Raw genomic sequence first — 6,000 nt, forward strand, 5'->3', positions numbered from 1 at the left:
TCCATCAGAAGATGGTAAACCATCACTGAAACAGCTCACTAGCAGCCTAACATTTCCTCATGTTGCTCGCAAAGTGCAGAGAGCTCTCTGCAGAGTGAGGCCCACCAAGGGGGAGGCATGTGGCTGGATGTTCAGAAAGCAGCCCCTCAGCCCCTCCAGCAGCCCCTTGCTCTCACAAACATGTCACTCTGTTTTGTTGGGTTCACCGTGCTCACTACACCACAGAGGCAGGTGCTGCTCTCTGTTTACAAAGTATGAATGAATAATTCTCACTACATGGATTGTGGTGGGACTGTTGGAAACAGCCATGCAAGCTTGGCCTCAGCAGGAGGCTTGGGGCAGAGCGGGTAGGCTGGGATCCTGTCACATTCAGGCCATCTCTTTGCATGTCAGCTGTCTTACTGTAGATCAGCTCCTCCTGCACTGAGTCCTCCCTATTATCCTCCCACCCCAGCTTCCTTCTCTGTCAGTCAGGATTCCTACGTGGGTTTCCAGGCTTTCTCTCTGCCTCCTCTCTCCTTTTCCTGCCTTGCTTTGATGTTAATTGTCTGCAGGGTTGGAGCCCTCCTTGGATGATTAAGTCCAAGAGTCCTCCCCGGTTTTGTTGGCCCATGAATGGGGGCCTCTCCAGTGCTCAGTGGAGTGCGGGCTCCTCGCCCCTCCTCCTTCCCAGCCAGGCTGATGGATTAATCCCGCTGTGTGGAGGAGTGGAGGAGAGAGGGGTGGGAGGGAACCGAAAACACGGAATGGAGAAGGAGGAAGAGAGCAGGCAGGAGGGCAAGATGGGGGCAGCATCTACAGTGAACAGTCAGCCACTTTGTCTAAAATAACGGCGTGCGCTGGAGCTCCTCACCTTTTCAGCAGTGGCACAGCACTGAGCCAGGCAGGACCCGTCTTCCTGCCATTGTTGTTGCATGGGGTATCTGCAATGCTCTTTGTACAAAGATAGGCCTCCTGCTTCTTTATTATTTGTATTTTTTGAAATTACTTCTTTCATTCAGAGGTGAGATTGGAATGGCTGGGGCAAAAACAGCTCTGGCAGCATGGGCTGGCTGAGCAGACTGCCAGCTGTGCCAGACTTGCTCTTTGCTTCACCAGGGACATCCCAGGCACAAGACATCACTCACACACCAGGGCCCCTCGGTACTTACTGCTGACTCACCTAGGGATGCCTCCACACCTTTTCAACAGGCACCAGGAGGCTAAGGGAACCATTTTTGGGGAAGCCCCATTGGTCCTGCAGTTCCAGCTCCCTGCTCTATCTTCCATACTGGTGTGGGCTGAGCCCCACAGCACCGGCCCCCTCCCTGGCCGCCTTCATATCCAATGCAGAAATGCAGGAAATGAAAAGCCTCTCCCCAAGGAGCCTTGTGCAATTTTTCCAGCCTCTCCCTCCTCCCCTGCTTCCCGTTCACCCCCCTTTCCCCGGCCCCATCTTTCTCTCGCTGGTCACACAGAAGAGTCGATGATGTTGGCACAGTGCAGCCAGCTCCCTGGCACGCTCACCCGGTCATCCTGCCAGGCTTTTCAGGGCTCACTCTCGCTTTCCAGAGGCTGGAAGTGCAGAGCAAGAGACAAGCTCCCTTGGCAGCCTCACTGTTTCCAAACATTGAAAGGCAGAGAGAAAAGTCGGCTGCTCCCAGCTCACCAAAGCCACCACCGGCATGGATGCTGGCCAAGGTGTCCTAACAATAACTGTGGTCCTACTGGACACATGTGCTCCTTGGGGACAAAGGGGGACCATGCACTTGGGGCAACAGGGACTGAGCAGAGAAGGGAAAAAAATGGGGCTTTTTTCTCCATTGCTCTTCTCAGCAAATACAGGAGCCTATATTGTTCCCAAGGTGCAAGACAAAAGTGATCACGCACAGCTCTATTTCTTCATTCCATGATGTGATTTTGGAGAAGCAACTCAGTTGCCTGGAGCCAAGCTCTCTTCCACCTCCACCTTCACCTCCAACTCCATGCATGAGCTTGTCTGCAGTCTCTTCAGCAGGATGTGTGCTGGGATACGCCAGGACTTCCCATCTCCCTTTGTCCACTGCTGGTACAGACAGCAAAAGTAAATTCTGGGCTCCTTTCCAAGTGCAGCACAAATATACTGCGCTTGTGAAGATACCTGCCATATGTTTCTGCTTGGAATGGAGGAGTGAGAGGAGATGTAAAACTAGATAGGTGATCCAGAGTACTCTCTTCTGACCCGCTATGGTCAAGACATCTCCCAGCTCTGGCTGGGGTTCAGCACAAACAACACATCCAAGTGCTTCTCTGGGGAGGATGGCCAGGATCCCTGGGAAAACAGAACCATATTTTACCATCAGGAAAAAGCAAAACCTGAATGTGTTGGAGTGGGCTCCAACAGCTCAGGCTGCCCACAATGCTGTAAGATGTCTTCTCTGCAGCCCAAGTCCTCACCAAATGTTTCTTAGCAGGAGAAAAGTGGTTACAGCACAAAGCAAAAAACAACGTTGTCCAAGCCTGCAAGCCTGGTGGATCTATGGAGGGAGAAGCCTTGCAGAAACGTGGCTGAGGGGCAAGCAAGAGGGTGAGAGTTTCTTCTCCTTGCACACAAGGCTTCTTTCAGTCGGAGTAATTCAACAAAATCGATGTGAGTTTGCTGAATGTTTCAGGTGACACAAATTTGAGAGGGTGAAGGGCACAAAAACATCTTCCATGAAAAAGCCATGTAGTAATTTGTAGCAAATGAACAATTTGCCTTGGTCTAAATTTGAGAGGACTGGGTTTCGGGCTTTTTTTTTTTTTTTTTTTTTTTTCTTGGAGGGAGGAGGGGTTGGGTTTTTTTTGTTTGTTTTGTTTGGGTTTCTGGCTGATTTCTTTTATCTCTTTCTTTGTGGGAGGGAGAGAAGAGAGTTTAACAAGGGTTTGGCACAGCCAATCTTGGTCCCAGCAGATACATATTTGTTTGTCTATTTACAATCAGGACAATCTGAAACCATTAGCAGATGCAACTGAGTTAAGGCATGAACATGAATTTAGAAAACAATATGATCCATCATTGTAAGAAAGGCTCAGAGGCAAAATTCAAGTGATTGATACCATAAATCCTTCAGGACATTGCTGCAGGATGTTTGTCACCTCGGAAAAATGAGGGCCACTGGCTTGCATGTCTGCACTTATTTCTGAGGTGTAACCATGGACATTCCTGCTTGAAAATGCTCGCGTATAAGTTGGGGCAGACACCATTTGGCATTTGTTCTGCTCCCGAGGTATTTCAAAGGGTAACTGCCAGATCTGTGAGAAACTGCTAAGTGCCAAAGCTCCAGTGAATGATGTTTTAATTTGGTCTGAGGGCTTTAAAGAACATCTTGAAAGACTTAGACAAGTCTTAAAGAGAGTATGAGAAAGAGACTTAAAACCAAACTATAAAAAAGCTATATCTGATGTAATAAGTTATTTAAATGAGGCATAAATGGAGCAAAGATGGTTTAATTGGCAATGTGGATAAAATGTTGAAATGTTTAGCTCTGCAAAATAGCGTGGATCTGTGACAATTTATGGAGACGATAAGCTGTTCTTGACAAATTCATTCCAAATGGCAAAGGAGGGCTGGTTTTGCAAGGTGGCGAATGGCTTTTTGTTTTTTGGGTTTGTTGTTGTTGTTGTTCTTGGTTTTGTTTTTGTTTGTTTGTTTGTTTGTTTTTCCTTCCCTATCATCCAGAAAAACACTGAAATACACACAGAGCCATGCCAGCATGGCTGTGTCCTCCTGGGGCAGGATGCTACCTGAAGGCAAACCAGAGTTCTCTTCCTGGTCCTTTGGCTTCACCACGCCTCCAGGGCTCCAGGACACAACTCCCTTTACCTATAAGTCCCTTTCCACTTCAAATCACTTCCCTCTGCCCTCCCAAAGTCCCCAGGTTGCTCCAAGCTGGCTTTCCTCTGAGCAGCCCATCACAAAGCTATCATCTTCTCCCCTTCACCCCTCCTCCTTAGCCCAGGTTGTAAAATAATGAGTTTCTTGTTATTCTTGTTATTGCTGAATGGCAGAGGTCTGAAGCCCCATGAAAAGAAGGGGGCGGCCTAATTAGGGAAACGAGAGCGATCCTTAATGAGCACTCCTGACTAGGTGGGGATTTAAAGAAAGAGGCGGGGACAGGGGGGAGAGAGGTCAATTTGTGGGGCTCTCTCTTCCATAGCCTCCCCCACTGCCTTGCCTGCCTGTAAACCTACCGCAGCTCAGAGTCTGCGCAAGGGGTCTCCTCAACATCATTACTGTTATGATAAAACGATATTCTCTTCTTTTGCTCAGCTTCACAGGGCAAAACTCCATCCCCTTTGCTGATGTTGTTCAGTGAGAGTTTGCTGAGCATGGGGCTGCTTTCCGGCCCTGATCCATACAGCAGCACTGCTGTTTGGATTCCCTCCAGCAAGGCCTAAGGACTGTGCAGGTGCCTGGACTGCCTACCTAAGCAAGAACTGTGATTTTGGGTGGGGTGAGAGGATGCAGGAGATAGATAGGATGAGAGGTAATGGCCTCAAGTTGTGCCAGGGGACATTCAGGATATTAGGAAAAACTTATTATCTGAAAGAGTGTTCAAACAGTGGCTCAAACTGCCCAGGGAAGTGGTGGTGTCACCATCCCAGGAGGTGTTCAAAAGCCGTGTGAATGTAGCGCTGAGGGACGTGGTTAGTGGGCATGGTGGTGATGGGTTGGACTCAAAGATCTTAGTGTTCTCTGCCAACTTTAATGATTCTATGACTCCATGATTCTATGCACCTTTGCAGTAGGCCTATCAGAACCAGCATCTAAGCCATCTTTGTCAGGAAGAATCATGAAGCAGAGCAGGCAGCAGGGCCAGACCATCGGTGCTTCAGGTGTGCCAGCTGGTACCCTATAACTCAATGTTAGATGTTTGCTATGGCCTCCCTTAGCAGACATACGCCTCTCTGAGTTCCCCTGAGTTCATCCATCTTGTATGTACGTTGGCAGGAGCTGAAAGCCCCGTGTGTGGAAACTCACTCACAGAAGCTTTCTCATTCCACACCCACTCTCTTCAATTTCTCTCCCGTTCTGCTTTCGCTTGCCCTGGCTGAGCAGTAACCAAACGCCTCCGGCCTTGGTGAGGCTTCAGCTCTCAGCATCTCTCCATGGATCAGAGCCCCATAGCTCCTTAAGGGAGGAGAAAAAGCAGGTGGGGAGATGCATCCCAGCCCAGCAGACCATGAGGAACATCTCCGGAGAGCCTGGTGCTCTGAGAGAGCTGCAAGAGCACAAGGATCAATGCTTGCCAGCCTGGTCCTCCTCCATGTGCCCCAGGTCAGTATTAGGCAGTCACCTCTAGCAACTCCTGTGAAGTTTTCTGCAAAGATCTGTCGGAATCCTTGCCCAGTTAAATCAGCACATGCTGAAATGCTTAAACAGGCTTCGAAGGAGCAAGCTTGCAGCCAGAAGCGTGGGAGGAACGTAGTCTGACAGAAAGGAAATAAGCAGGGAACATTTTACCCATAAAAGCACTTTGCTTTCTCTTTGCTTCATAAATCAGCTTTCTCTGATCTCATCCAAAAGAAGGCAGTTAATTCTCCACTTCTCCCTGCCTGGGAGATGTATTCTTTTCTGTATTTGGATCTTGCCTCGGAGAAATTAAGAGACCTAATTGTTTCCACTGCTCTTTCCAAAATTAGGGAACCAAATAACATCAGGAATGAAGGCCGTGGGCCACACCTCCCAAGGTGCCAAGCTCCTTTGCTTTCCAAGGGCAGCCTTGAAACATTTGGATTGGATGTCATAGCTGAAGGCCAGATGAGGCTGGAGGAGGAACCAGCTTCCCACCAGCTGGGCAGACAAGTATTCACCAGCAGGAGAGAAAGACATACGCAATTGGTGCTGTATCAGTCCTGGAGCCAAGGCCTGTGCTCAGCCATGCTGGTTCCTGCTGCACTTAACATTTCTCCAAGCCTACAAGCCAAGCTGCTCTTTATCAGATCTATTTTTCTCTCTTCTGTTTACAGTTTGAGGACGCCAGGGCGCCACTGGACTAT

The sequence above is a fragment of the Centrocercus urophasianus genome, unplaced genomic scaffold (genome assembly GCF_019232065.1).
Source record: "Centrocercus urophasianus isolate 14NV4802_14NV808 unplaced genomic scaffold, USGS_Curo_1.0 seq_12, whole genome shotgun sequence".
Classification (NCBI taxonomy): domain Eukaryota; kingdom Metazoa; phylum Chordata; class Aves; order Galliformes; family Phasianidae; genus Centrocercus; species Centrocercus urophasianus.